General features: G+C 35.9%; 1 pseudogene; it reads left to right on the plus strand.

Annotated features, from left to right (window-relative positions):
- The window catches only part of LOC131629130 (uncharacterized), a 49,497-nt pseudogene extending 35,412 nt beyond the window's left edge, over positions 1-14,085 (plus strand).
- Positions 14,086-14,484: the final 399 nt, after the last annotated feature.

Below are 14,484 nucleotides of genomic sequence, written 5' to 3' on the forward strand. Positions count from 1 at the left end.
GATCTAAATTGGTTACCCCACAAGGTGCAGAGACAATCGATATTCTGATATCTAAATCAGTTACTTTACACGGTACTGAGACGATCGACGATCCAAGATCTAAATCTATCCTCACAACGGTAGAGACGATCATTTTCTTAATGTCTAATTCAGTTACTACGAACGGTGCTGACACGATCAACTTTCAAAGATCTAATTCTATCATCACGAACGGTGTAGACACGATCACCTTTCCAAGATCTAATTCAGATACTACGAACGGTGCTGACACGATCATCATTCACAGATTTAATTCTATCGTCACGAATGGTGTAGACACGATCATCTTTCCAACATCTAATCCAGTTACTACGAATGATACTGACACGATCAACATTCAAAGATCTAATTCGGTCAACACGAACGGTGCTGGCACGATAAAAGAAAGAGACAGACTTAATCATGACACTCAATTCAGAAAAGATCACGACAATGGAGTCACGACAATGGAGTCACGATAACAAAGTTATGACAATGGAGTCACGACAATGAAGTCACGACAATGGAGTCACGACAATGGAGTCACGACAATGGAGTCACGACAATGGAGTCACGATAATGGAGTCACGACAATGAAGTCATGACAATGGAGTCACGACAATTGAGTCACATGTCTAATCCCGGTATTTAGTTCAGAAACGATCATGACAATGGAGTCACGACAATGGAGTCCTGACAATTGAGTCGCGACAATGAATTTACGACAATAGAGTCACGACAATCAATTCACTTATATGTTCCAGACGCTCAGGGCAATCCAGCCAACAGCTTAATTCTGACACCACAGATACAGTCTAATGTACGACTCAGTCTGACACACATCAATACATCAACTAATGGCATCTGTAAGCCCATCTCCGATAACTTTCTGTCAACATCCAGATGTCATCTTTAAGCCCATCTCTAACAATACTGTGTTCAAATGGCATCTTAAGCCCGTCTCCGACAACACTTTGCCTAGATGGCATCTTTAAGCCCATCTCCAGAAAAAGTCCCTACATCAGCAAGGGCAAATTTCTTGGTATTATAGTGTTCAATCCTCTTCCACCTTCAGATTCCGATACGCACACAGGCCAATCTACATCTTCAGGTTTAAGAAGATTGAACAGGGGCAGCTGTCATACCCCAAAATTTTCCCATCATATTTCAAAATATTTTGGCTCAAGTACTGAGAAATAAGCCTGACTATCTCTCTCCTAAGCAATCAACCCACAATTAGGGTTTAGCTTCTCTCAAAGATCAAATCAAGTTCTAAGACCTCAAATGAATCCCATGACCTCTCATATGCCTCAAAGAATCCTCATGCCAAGTTTCAAGCTATGATTCATAAGATTGCTCAATCAACTGCTCAAATGGTCAACAGACGACCAATTGGACCTAAAAGTCAACTATGGTCAAAGTATAGTCAAAACTCCTGATTCTTGGTCAACATCAATATTTTGAAGTCATATTCATCATTTGATCAAGGGTTGATCATGATTCATCAAGGAAATATCAGAAATCCACAAATGTCCAAGCTACTAAATTAGGGTTTATAGGAGAAAGTCAACCCAACTTTGACTGATCATATCTCTCTCATACTTTATCAGAAATTCCTCAACCAAAGCTCATTCTCAAGGAAATTCAATTCTCTACAACTTTTATGTTGGGCCCGAGGTCAAGAAATGCTTCCGCATAAGAGATATGAGTCAAAACATTACAGGTCCTTCTAGAAGCTCGCAAAAAGTTATTTTATGTCAGGAGCCATATCTTCAAGATAAAATCCTCAAATGCAAAAAAGGTTCCAAAGTGGCTTGTAGAAGACATCTTGGTATTTCCGAAAAGTCCTAGAACACCTTCGTACCTTAAAAATTGAGGGAGATATGAAGTGTACAAGTTGGGAAAAATTCAAGAAAGGCACAAAAACCTAATTGAGTAATTTTGGATTTTTGAACCAATGGGCCTAAAGTTTTGGGTCCTAATCACACATGTGATCCATAAAAGGGCCTTTAAAACAATCCTTATATTTTTGGAATTTTTATTTCTATTTATTTGAATTTTATTCATTTAAATTACAAATAAATTAAATAAAATACCAAAAATATTGAATTAAATCATGGGACTTTATTTTGGATCATATAAAAGCCCAAGGGACACCTAGAAACCATTGTATTTTCGTTGGTGAAGGATTTGGTTTTTTATTTTATTTATTTTTTTATTTTTATTCAATTTAAATCAAAAGAAAATAAGATAAATTTGCATTAATGAATGATTGGTTTTTTTTCAATCACAAAGCCATCCTTGGGGTACAAGCAAATCAAATATAGTTGATTGGGAAAAGATTGGAACAAAAATAGAAATATTGCATATAATTTCCAATCAAATTTCTTCAAATCCTTTCCTCACCAATCTCTTGATTCTTTCCAAAACTTTTTGCCCTAAATTCTTCCCTTATATAAACACAACACTTCAGCCTCAAAGGGGACGGAAATTGGTCAAGAACATTAGGGTTTTAAAGTTGCAAGAATATCAAAGAATAGGGCACACGTGAAGTTGGGGTTCCAGGAGGTTGCGATCTAATCCAAGCTTCCATTCATCTTCTTCAAAGTCCCAGGAGTCGATCCCACTCCTTACTGTTAGAACAAGATTTGTTCTGATCAATATTGTTAGTTTTGATGATAACAAGCATATGAATTTTGTATGAGATAATGTGGTACTCTAATACTATGCAATTTCCATTTCAGGAATTATATAAAGAGTATGCACAAAATCAGCGCAAGAAGCACTGACTCAGAAGGTTCAGCATGCAACATCAGAACATGGTCTGGCAAGACATCAGAAGATGGTTAAGCAGAATCAGAACATGGGTCTATGGAAGCATCATAAGAACTTGAGATCAGAAGCAGAAGCACTGAAGTTCTCATGGTATCACGCTCAGAAGCACTTCAAGGTCAGTTGACAAGAAGATGCTCTGCACCAAGCTGTTTGACTCTGATGACATTCAAACGTTGTTACACAAACATCAGATCAGAAGCAAGTACTAGACTGGCAGGCTACTCTGAATGACAAAAGGAACGTTAAAAGCTATTAAAGGCAACGTCAGTAGACACAGCGAAAATAAGGCTCGAGGTAGTTGACAAAAGAGTGAAACATTAAATGCAATGTTGTACGGAATACGCAAAGCATTAAATGCTCCCAACGGTCATCTTCTCAAGTGCCTATAAATATGAAGTTCTGATGAGAAGCAAGTTTACAACTTACGAATTACAAACTCTGAACCAACTTGCAGAAACGCTGTCAAATTTAAAAGCTCTCAAACTTCATCATCAAACTCACTACATTGTTGTTGTAATATCTTAGTGAGATTTAAGCTTAAACTTAAGAGAAAATCACAGTTGTGATAATAGCTTTATAAGAAGCATTGTAACTCTTAAAAGAATATCAGTATGGGTTTATGCCCAGAATGAGAAGATGAGAAGATCTTATGTATGGGTATCTTGTGAAATGCGTTAGGATTTTTATTTTTTATAAGAAGTTCTGATAATGATCATTTAGAAGTTCTGATTCTGTTATTACTAACGTTTCATTATCTAAGTTGATTCAGAAGCTCTTTTAAAGCAAAACAGCTGTCACCAGTCTTTCCTAAAAAATGAACACGTGTTCACTATTTTTGGACAAGCATGCGTGCAGTTGAGGAGACGCCGCCCTAGGTAACTGTGCAAATTAGTTCATTTTGTCACTTTATCTCTCCTAACGTCATTTCTCATTAAATGCATATTAATGTCATGTTTTTTTTCTGTAATCATTTCTTTTTATTTTTTTATGTGTTGCTTTCTTTTTTTCAAACCGTTTAAATAACCCGCTTCACTTTCATTTCTTCTTTTTCGCTCTTTTTCTCTATTCTTGTGTCTCTCTCTCTTTGCATCTCTCTCTCAAACCCTAGTTTTTGATCTGTAACCAAGCAATCGTCATGAATTCTTCATCAAGTTCCTCTAGCCCAGCAGAAAGACTCACTTCCACTCAAATACTTCTCAGAAAGCATGGGTATGCTCCGTTGAAGACATGCACTATACCCACTGAAGACTTGGAAGTTCTGTGTGAGTCCGCTGTGGACTTTGAAAACCTAAGAGCAAATGGTTTTCAACCTGATGCAAGGATCTTAGAACAAGGATGGTCAAACTATCTTGATAGATTGGTTGGACCAATTTATCCAGACCTGGTGAAGGATTTCTGGGTTCATGCAACGGTTACTCCAACTGCAATCATCTCCTTAATGTTAGGGCATGAAGTTGTAGTTACTGAAAAGTTGATAAGGAAGTTATACAACCTGGAGGATGAAGAAGGTTGCACTAGTCCTCTTCCTGGAAGAGTTAACTGGTTTCAGGTTGAACATCAAACCTCTCATGCTATCGGTATTGAATCTCATAAAAATGGTACTTTGAGGGCGTTTTATCAGGTGTGGGCTGAAATTATTCTGGGTTCTCTTCATCACAAAAAGAAGTTATTCTCCTCCTCCGCCTACATCAGTCCTGATCACAAATACACTCTCTTCTGCATCGGAAAAAGATTGGAACTCAACATTTCTCACATTCTGTTTGAGAATCTGAAGACATCTATTGTAGAGTCTAGAGATGAAGAACGTGCGAAGTGTCCTCACATTCCAAGAAATACTATTCCTTATGCCAAAATGATCTCTGATATTCTGATAGAAGGAAATTTGTTGGATTCTATAAGGAGCACTGGAGCATCACAATTCCTTGGAGTTGTTCAAGGACCTGTCTTTAATGGTGTTGATCTGTTCAGACTTGATCTCATCAGGAACGTAACTTCTGTTGGTACAAGCTTCCCTGACATTCTGTCTCGAAGAGTTCCTGTTGAAGGCTTTGCTACTATGTTTCATTTAGAACTTCACAAGGCTGTAAAGCATTACTTGGAAGCTTTTGTTAGGACTCAATCTGCCGTAGATCTTGCGTGGATTCGTGGTAGAGTGCTTCCTTCTCTTGCCGATCTTCAGAAGAAGGATCAGAAGAAGCAAGAAGCAAAGCTGAAGAGAAAGGCTGCAAAAGAAGCTGCCAGAGAAGCTAAGAGGCAGAAGGTCACTTATGATCCTCTTAAAGTGGATTCATTTCGAGAAATAAGAACTGGTACCTTCTCCAGGTAGGTATATCAACCACCTCCTTCTGAACCTCAAACTTCTACCCAACCGTCTCCTTCTGAACCACAAAACAACTTCACCAGGTGAGGTAAATCACTCCAAGGGGGTGGACTGGAGTAGTTTGGTTAACAACGAACCAGGATAAAAATCATTGTGCAAATTGTTTTTATCTTACAAGTTTTAAAGCTACACTTATTCAAACCCCCCCCCCTTTCTAAGTGTTTTTCTATCCTTCACTTACTCGAGCCTACAAGTGACTGGAATTCCGCCACTCATCATCACCGGTTATTTTTATTTTTTTGTTCTTGAATTTCTTAACTCATGCATCATGGTTCAATTTCACTTGTATATACCTCTTAATATATATCATTAGAACACATTTGACGTGTAAATCACAAGCTTTGGCGCAGGAATAAGAAATCACCATTTTTGAAGCTCCAAGCTTCAATGCTTGCGTTTTCATAGTTGCAGGCCTTGTACATCAAAAATAACCTCACCATCGAACTCGTAGGGGACAAATTAGTGGATCTGGGTACGACTCATGAGTTTTTAACGTGCGTTATTTGAGTTTTGATGTTGCAGTAAAAACAAAGAAGAATCCGCAGGAAAACGCGTATGAGAATCCGCAGCAAACTCCACAAGTAAATTGAAGAAGATGATGAATAGTAGGAGAGGACCTTGGACGACGCGTGGGAACGTGTTATTGGCTGGTACCCCACACTGGATTCTCTCTCTTATTTTCATTGGTCTTTCGCGTACAAATGGGGCCCGGTTTGACTCGCCTTTTGAAATTGCCAATTAATGTTATGTTTTCATATTTATTTTGTATCAATTGATTTACTAAAGACTTTGTAGCGCATCAAAATTGGTAATACCTGAAGGCCGGTGAACAAGGAGACGCGGGTTCGATTCCCAGCGCCATGCATTATTTTTTTCAATACTTGTTTGCTTATACATTCCTGTAGATCAAACGCACGCTCTCCCACTCGTCCATCATACTCCCTCGCATCCTCACCGTTAGATCTCCCTCAATTAAGATCTGAAGACCTCTACAACGCAATTCCATGGTACACTTCCAGGAACCATCGCATAGGATCATACGTACCTGGGCCTTTCCTCATAATGGGCCAGGATTTCTTGTTCTTAGCACCTTCCTTTTCAAACAGCACCCCAGGTTTTGTTTAAAATTTATTTATTTATTTATTTATTTTTCTTTTCATTCTTTTATTTCTTTTATTAACAGGCTTAGATTATTATTATTTTTTAAATTAAAATCAACTATCAAAATCACAAAAAATAGATTTAGGTATTAGGTTATTTTATTTTTGGCTTTGATTTAATTTAATAACTTTTAAATTTAGATTTTTATCTCACTTATTTTCGAACATCAATTCGTTCCCAATTCTCGCGATCTTCTTTCTCATCCCATATTCTGTGATTGGCGCATGGTTGCTTATTTAATTTTGCTATTGATTTAATTATTTAAATTCTGCTATTTAATTCCCGTCTCTATTTAATTATGCTATGTATTTATTTAATTTCCGTAATTTAAATTATAGAAGGTGTATAGGTCGCTCATTCGATTTTGATGTAATAGTAATTAGGGCTTTACTTTCCGCATTTTATTTTCCGCACCCATGAACTGTTTTAAATTTCTGTATACTATTAACTGCGTGGTTAGTAAATAGGGAGTGCAAGATAATTAATCGAACATAACTCACTAATTCAAGATAAATATCCGAATACAATCACATGATTGGTGCACACACACACACACACCTTTAAGGTTACCACTCTTATGTTGCCTTCTTGATCAAATAGTCAAGTCCCTTCGAGCGTAGGGATACCTTAGCTTGTTGCCTTCAATTCAAAATCACCATGTCCCTCCGATAAAAGATCATAGTCCCTTCGAGTTGCCTACGATAAATATGATCTCGTCCCTCGATTAAATGGTGGCAGTCCCTTCGATTGCTAAGGTATCCTTACTGGTTGCCTATAAAATGACTATTATATCCTTCCCTAAGACTACCTGCCCCCTTTATGGCAGGGACAGTCTTGTGGCAAACGATAACTCGATGACCCTTCACATCCAATGAAAGGACTTCCTACCCACTTATGGTATGGATAGCCCCTTCACCTTGAAAAGCTGAAAGAACCTTTCTTTCAAACTTAGGGTAAGTGCTCTTAAATGCTTGCTCCACATTCAAACTTTCAAATTACTTTTCACACCTCTTTTTCAAATCAATTCAAAAGGCTACACTTATTTACAAGCTAAAGTCCTTATTCAAAACTTTTCAATTCACACAGGACACTCTATCAAACAATTCAAACAAACAAGTGAGCTAAGCAATTAAGAGCCCATAGATAACCATGGATACAAAGGGTGCTTGCACCTTCCCTTTGTATAACTTACCCCCGAACTCACAGTCTTTTAAAAAAGGTATTTTTTTTGTTCTTTTAGCCTTTCTATAAATTGGATAAAATAAAAGTCGGTGGCGACTCTTGCTATCTGCATATTTCAAAAAGTCAGTTCTCCCACTGTGTTACACCCGACATGCATCATGGGGGTTCTAGCATCCCATATCCTCCACCTGGATCCTCCTCACCCTATCAGCCAGAGGGATCTAGCATCCCACATCCTCCATGTCGATCCTCGTCATCCCACCACTCCAGGGGCCCAGGCACCTCACATTCTCCACATGGCTCTTCGACATCCCATCACCTTCAGGAGAATGTTGATCATATATTGCCCGATCCGGAGGAGGAGGAGGAGGAGGACATTGAGGATGTGGATGTGGTTGCGATAGAGTATAAACATGAGAAGCAGGATAGAAGATGGGTTATTAAACCTGTTGGAAACTCGTAAGTTTCTTTCTTATATATTATTAAGCATATACACTTGTTTCCATTTTTTAAAATTTAATTAATACTTATTCAAATTTTGGTACTTAGTTTTGTGCCAAGTAGGCCTGCTGCAGTTAGCATAAAGGAAATTATCCAAGAGTTGTATAAAGCATTTTGGAAGACTCTCGGACAACTTATAAAGAAGGATCGTGATTTATATAAACGTTGGTTCGACAAATTTCGGGTATAATTAGTATTTTCTTTAAGCAGTTAATTTTCTTCTTCTATATTTGTTGATAACTATTAATTATGTTGATAACTATTAATTCACCCACTGCCACCCACTGCATATATCTAACAATTGCATATATCTAATGTTAACACTTGATAGGGTGAAGTCCAACAAACTGCATATATCTAATGTTAACATATCTAATTCACTATGTAATTAGATATGTAAAAATCACCCTGCCACCCACTGTTAACATATCTAATTCACTCTGTTCACGATATCTAATTCACTATGTTTCTTGAAAGACCTATGACCCTGTGAAACCAATAAAAGTCGGTGTATGAAAACAGTAAAGATACATACTCATTAAGAATTCATATCGACTTGTTTCAATTAATCGATATACGACTCGCATACTGACTGATAAATGAACATATAAATCTGGCAAATTATGCATCATATCATACCATGTACTTCAACTGAAAATTTGCAGCCCATTGACGTTTAAGACTAGTCAAAATCTCCGAATTGTAGGTTTTATTTTCATTTTCAAATTGCAGGAGAAGTGAAGATTAATTTCTGAAGATTAATTTCTAACCATCTTGTTTTAATTTTTATATTGCAGGAGAAGTGTGTATGGCACACACTAGATGATGAGCTGGTTGAGATTAATTTTAGGAAAAGAGCATCAGCACGACTTTCATACATGCTTAGGCGTGCCAGGCTTGGATATGAAGAAAGAGGGATCAGGCTTTCATGGATGGGCGAAAATTTGTTCAAAGAAATGCTTGTTTATTGGAAATCAGATGAGTTTAAGAAAAAATCCGAAAAAGCAAAGCAGTGTAGAGCATCAGAAAGGGGAGCCGCTAATCATAAAACCGGAAGCATTAGTATTGCTGGTCATGCTGAGAGGATGGTAATATATTTTTATCTTACTACTTTTTTAAATTATATTCTTAATTGTGTTATATTTTTATTGGAGTTCTATGTGTATTAGGCTGTGGCTAAGAGAAGAACTCCATTAATGCAAGAACTTCACGAGAGAACTTATCGAGGAAGAGATGGGGAGTATTGCGACACCCGTGCTAGAGACACTCAAGTAAGATGATATTAGTATTTCTTCTCTTTGTTTTAATTTTGAAATCTCTAGTACTTTGTTAAGCAATGTTAAGAAATGTTTGCATTTACTCTAATGTTCGTGTATACGCTGATTCTTTCAACAATTCCAGACACATTCTGTTTCATACTGCTCCCTCAGGTCCTGCCTGCCTGTGTATATCCTAATAATGTGAAATTTCTGCATCACACATCCCATATATGTCACTTGCAGTAGCAATATCCCGAAAGATATTTAAGATTGCTTTATGTTTGCTAACAATGGAGTAGATAATTGATACTTAATTCACTAGCTGAAAATAACCTAACATAATTTGTCTTTAAGATTAAACTATCTACATATATAACTCTATGGCTCCACATCATTAGTTTCAACTTTAGGCAATATTGTATTCATAGGTTTACTTACTTTCTTAGCATCAAGTAAGCAAGGACTATTGTGACACTTCTACTTTTCCCTTTGAAGCAATGAACTAGATGCTGATGTTAGCATCAAGTAAGCAAGGACTACTGTGACACTTCTACTTTTCCCTTTCGAACACTTCTAAGATGCTGATGTTAGTATTCTCAGTGTCACATACCTGTTCAAATAGGAGAATGAAAAAATATTATGATTTATTCCTTTTATCAAAATTTAAAAGACAGTTTATATCTTAATCAACATAATATTTATTGATCTACACAATAAGAAGCATAAGGCCTGTTTGTTTAAACTTCTGCGTAAAGTGATTTATGTTTCGTTTAGCTACTAATCTGAAAGTCACTTTTTTCTTTGTTTGGGAAGCCTCTCAAAGTAGTTTTTATAAAATAGCCCGATATTTGTTTTTTTTCTTTCAAAATGAAAGTACAAGTTCTTTCTCTACTTTTGAAATTCGGAGATGTTGTACATAACTAGGTATGTTATACACTATAAATAAATAATTACACAACACTTCCTGTGTATAAAATCTTACTATTTTGTACAAGTTTAAATCTCATGATTATTGATTTAGTTGGTATTTAGTTTATATACTAATTTTTTGGTATTTAGTTTATATACCAGAAATTTCATTAGTCAAGGTTAGGCATCAATTTTATCATTCAAGACTAGGCTTCAATTTCACTAAAGTGGGCTTCTACGAGCCACATATGACACCTTCTGATACTCATTTGTTAAATTCAGAACCATTTCATTAAACACTAGTAATTTTTAGGATTCTCTATAGCTTTCAACATCATGAGCAATGTTAAGCAATTTGCTCACCTTATTTGGTCACTGGTACTCTACACTTTTTGGTTGAGTTGTAATTCATATAAGCAATGTTAAGCAATTTGGCCACACATTTATGACTAGTCTGTTTGTATAAGTGAGTGCAATTTTGTGTTTGTTTGTTTTGCATCTTTGGCTTATTTTGTTATTACAATGTATTGTTATTATTCCAAATCATGAGTGTTTTTTTAAGAATTGATTTAGAAGGTATTAAGTTGAATTAAGTATGTTATTAGAATGTATTGTTATTATTCCAAATCATAAGTGCAGTTCTATACATTTTATATCATTTAATTGTCTTCACCTATTTCATTTAATGTATTTACGTATGTGTAGGCGGAGTAACAAAGGTTGAAGGAGAAGTTTTTAGCTAAACATTCTGAGTTAGGTGGTCCATGGGGACGATATCCTCTTGATCCAGTTATTGATCAATATTTGTGGTTGAAAGCAAGTAAGGGAAGGAATAGAAATGGGAAAATTTATGCTACTGGACCTTTAGCTGGCAACTACAAAAAAGGGGATAGGTATTCTTTATTTAGGAGAATTGCAGACGGGGATGGGTCTTCACGTCCTCCGACATTAACCCCTGAAATAACTGAAACAATTAAACATCTAGCTCAGAGTGAAGCAACATGTGAAAATGAAACATTGAGAAAAAGACAAATGGAGTTGGAGGAAGCATTGAGACTTTCACAAGAGCAAATAATGCTCACATAACTACAAATTCAACAACAAGTGCAACAACAAATACAACAACAAATGCAACAACAAATGCAACAAATGCAACAATTATTTCAACAACATTATGGTGGTGGTGGAGGATTTAGAGCGGTTGATAACCAGGGAGTGGTAGACGAGAATGATGAAGAAAACGAAAATAACGCGGACGTCTCAAATCCCGAGTGAATATTATTTTGAATTTAAACATTTATGAATTTATTTATATTAAGTATGAATTTATTTATATTAAGTATGAATTTAAATTTTTAGAATTAATTATAAATTTAGTATTTTAAATTTTTTTTGAATTTAAATTATTTATTATATTTAAATTATTCTAAAATATTAATTTTAATATTTAGAATAATATTAATATATTTTTTTGTTATATATGTTACTATTTGCGTTGTGCATTTTACCTGGTATTTTAAAATATTTGCCAAGTGAATTTCACCCTGCAAGTATTTGAATATTTAAATATTGCTAGGTGAAATTCACCCCGCAACTCACCTGACGTATCCCCTGACTCACCTGGGACACCTGCTCTGAACGAATCTGTCACGTTGAACAAAGTTGCTTGCAAGTCTTGGAAAGCGTGTTTGCGGGGTGTTTTATACCTGGCAATGTTGCGAGGTGAAAACCACCGGGCAATGTTGCGGGGTGCTAATCCCCTTGCAAATATTTGCGACTAACGTTTTTACGGGGTATTTATTCAACCCCGCAATTATTGCGTTGCAGGGTGATTTTTGCTTTTGCGAGGTGAATTTTACCTGGCTAATTGCATTTTTTTTTTGTAGTGATTGGAAGAATGCTCAAAGACTGGTTAATCATGCTACTTCTTCTAATAGTCATGTTGATTGTGTTCATATGGGTTATGCTCTCATGAACCCAAACCAAAGTATTAAGGCCGCATTTGTTAATCAAACTAACCAAATGAATGTCGAATATCGTGTTCGTGTAAACACATCCCTTATAGCTACTAAGTTTCTTTTGAGGTGTGGCATGCCATTTAGAGGGAGTGACGAGTCCCTTAACTCTTTATTTAAGTGGCCATTTCTTGAGTTGGTGGACACTTTAAAGGAAATTAACCCAGAGATAGCTAATGTAATAGATTGTGCTCCGGAAAATAACCTTATGACTTCCCCTAAGATTCAAAAGGATCTTGCCGCTGCTTGTGCTTGTGAAATAACTCAACAAATTATATGTGATATTGCGGATGATGTGTTTTATGTCTTGATTGATGAATCTGGTGATGTTGCTGGTAAAGAACAAATGATTATTGTTATTCGTTATGTTAATAGTAAAGGTTTGGTAAAAGAAAGGTTTCTTGGAATTGTAAGTGTTAAAGAAACAAGTGCTAAGTCACTTAAGGATGCACTTGAGAAATTATTGTCTATTAATGGCTTAAGTTTATCTAGCAATATGGGGCAAAGGTATGACGGAGCTAGAAATATGAGAGGTAAGTTTGGTGGTTTGAGAACTTTAATGCAAAATGAGAATCCATCTGCTTATTATGTGCATTGTTTCGCCCATCAACTTCAATTGGCACTTGTTGAATGTGCTAAGACTCACAAAGATGTTAGTGGTTTTTTTCGATAAGGTCAATATGCTTGTTAATTTCATACGATCTTCAAGCAAGAGACAGGAATTGCTTCGGGACAAACAAGTAACTCAGTTTGCTAAATTGATTGAAGAGGGCCAGATAGAGACTAGTAGTGGATTAAATCAAGAATCATCTATTGCTAGATCGGGTGACACTCGTTGGGGCTCCCACTTTAGGACTCTCACAAGTTTGATGACTTTGTATGGTGCCATTATTGGGGTACTTGAAGAAGTTGGGAATGATACGTCATTTGAAAATATGGTGAAACTATGTTTTTGTTAGATGTGCTTCAATCTTTTGATTTTATTTTCATATTATATATGATGGTTGAGATTTTAGGATTTACAAATGATTTGAGTGTAGCGTTACAAAAGCGTGATCAAGATCTTTTGAATGCTTTGTCACTTGTTAATGCTACCAAACAAGAATTACAAGAAATGAGGAATGATGGATGGGAAGAACTTATATCTAAGGTTATGGAAATTTGCAATAAGCATGATATTGATGTTCTTGATATGGATGCACCATATGTGCAAGGTAAGAAACCTAGGAGACACGCTACAACTTCTAGTATTTCTAATTTGCATCATTATAAGCACGACTGTTTGTTTAATGTTTTAGATTTGCAATTGCATGAGCTCAATGCCAGGTTCGGTGAAGAGAATACTGAACTTTTACAATGTGTTTAATGTTTGAGTCCTTCATCATCATTTGCAGCTTTTGATGTGAAAAAATTACTAAGGATGGTTGAACTTTATCCAAATGATTTTGTTGATGTGCCAGAAGTGGTGGTGCAACACCAACTTCAAAATTTTGTTAGAATTGTTCGAAGTGACCCAAAATTTGCAAAGTTAAAAGGACTTTCAGATCTTTGTGTAAAACTTGTGGAAACAAATAAGTGCAACACATTTGATATGGTTAAAAAGCTTCTGAAGTTGGCTTTAGTCTTGCCAGTAGCAACTGCAAGTGTGGAACGTGTTTTTTCAGCTATGAAGTTTGTGGAGAGTCAGTTATGTAACAAAATGAGTGATTAGTGGTTAAATGATCGTCTTGTAACTTTTATAGAAAGAGACGTTCTTGGAACAATTAACAATGATGTTATTTTAGCTCATTTTCAAGAAATGGATGGTAGACGATTTTCATTGTAATGTATTGCATTAACAATATTATTTTTTATTTTTCATATGATTTTGTTTGTAGTTTATTTTTTCTTTAGCCTCACCAATAAATAATGTCTGGATCCGCCCCTGTACCCGCGGTTTTGTTCCGTATGTTGTGAAAGCTTCGTCATGAAAAATGTTATTTATTATAGTGATATTCACGCAATTAACACAAGGACAATAAAAGATACCATTATTTTCGGGAAGATTTTAATCTGTGTATTCAAGGAATTCAAGAACTTCTTTCTTATAAACCGAACCTAATCTATTGGCTTTCACCCAACTACGATCAGTAATAACTTCTAAAACTTATACACGGATAATAATGTGAATAACACACCAAAATCTAAACCAAAACCATATCCAAAAACCAACGTATTTTCATAA

Source organism: Vicia villosa, unplaced genomic scaffold (assembly GCF_029867415.1).
Source record: "Vicia villosa cultivar HV-30 ecotype Madison, WI unplaced genomic scaffold, Vvil1.0 ctg.000525F_1_1, whole genome shotgun sequence".
Classification (NCBI taxonomy): Eukaryota; Viridiplantae; Streptophyta; class Magnoliopsida; order Fabales; family Fabaceae; genus Vicia; species Vicia villosa.